Genomic DNA, 1,587 nt, shown 5'->3' with positions numbered 1-1,587 from the left:
CCCTGGAGAAGAGGCTGATGCTAGGGAAAGTGGAAGGCAAAAGGAAGAGGGGCCGACCGAGGGCAAGATGGATGGATGATATTCTGGAGGTGACAGACTTGAGCTTGGGGGAGCTGGGGGTGGTGACAGCTGACAGAAAGCTCTGGCGTGGGCTGGTCCATGAAGTCACGAAGAGTCGGAAGCGACTGAATGAATAAACAACAAACCATAGATAGCATGATCAACCATATAAAGACCTAATGAGACACAATTACTTTTCATGGTGAGCTAACAACTCTTGATATGGGGAGGAATAGGAATTACTAACATGTTGGGGGTGAGGAAGGGATCAGAACCACTACATGTCAGAGGTGGTGGTGAGCCAATGGGAGTTTTTCTTTCTATCGCTATTTGCAGTGCAGGGGGTGATTTCCACTGGGATTGCAACTGGAGAGGAAAAGGTTAAACCTCACCTCACCATATATGGCAGTATGAATTATCAGCCTTCTCCTGTACAATCCACCCCGCACACTCAGGTCCTCTGGGAAGAATCTATTTCAGTCTGCCAAAACTAGCCTCAGGCATTACCCAGAGGACCTTCTCGTCTGCTGCTCCCAGACTGTGGAATGGCCTGCCGGAGGATATTCGTCAACTTGACCGTCTCTTAGCATTTTAAAAAAGCAATAAAGACTGATCTATTCCAGCAGGCCTATCCAGTGAAATTTTAGAATGTTTTTAGGATATTTTAAGGATATTTTAATCATGTATACTATGTTTTAAATCAGTTTTTATGTGTTTTATATTCACTGTTGTTCCCCACCTTGATCCAAGTGGAGAGGCGGGTAATAAATTATTATTATTATTATTATTATTATTATTATTATTATTATTATTATTATTATTATTAAATCACCCCCTGTACCTAGAGCTATATATTTTAAAAGAAATGGCTAGTTTTGCCCCGAGTTCCATAGTATCATTCTCTGGACATTGAAGAAACTTTAAATGATCCTAAGCAAGGAACAAAATACCCCAAAGATGGTTATTATAAGATATTGGTGTTTCCTTCTCTACAGTGCTCTTTTCTCCTTATCCTTTTCTCTCTGCTTAGTTTTTTAATCAGAAATGTCTCTCTGTTGGCATCTGTTGCACTCTGCTTTACTAGAAGCAATGAAATAACCACCTTGTGAGGGCCACCTTCTGAAGGCCTCTGCCCTGCAAGGTGGCCAAGAAATATTTTAAATAAATAAAATAAATAAAATAAATGAACCCCCAAAGCCTCTCTGCCAAATCTCTGTCCAGGGTGGGAATTGCTGAAGTAATAATTCCAAATTCTTAAGGTCCTGAGTAAAACTAGTCCTCCATACTAGACAGAAAGAAAGATTCAGGGCGTTTCTGGATTTCAAAAGACATTGCGCTGCCTTCCCATCCCTATCTGCTTCTCCATTCTTTCTTTTATGTGATCGGTGGCATTACACGCTCAACCATGTGGTTTGAAACTGAATACTTCCTCTGTCTGCTTGTTTCATGTGCTTAATTGAAATTACTGAGACAGCGCCATCTGGTGGTGTAATCATAGCACGATGCCAAGATTACACGCGAGGAGAT

This window comes from Elgaria multicarinata, chromosome 13 (genome assembly GCF_023053635.1).
Source record: "Elgaria multicarinata webbii isolate HBS135686 ecotype San Diego chromosome 13, rElgMul1.1.pri, whole genome shotgun sequence".
Taxonomy (NCBI): Eukaryota; Metazoa; Chordata; class Lepidosauria; order Squamata; family Anguidae; genus Elgaria; species Elgaria multicarinata.
This window is presented reverse-complemented; position numbering follows the sequence as displayed.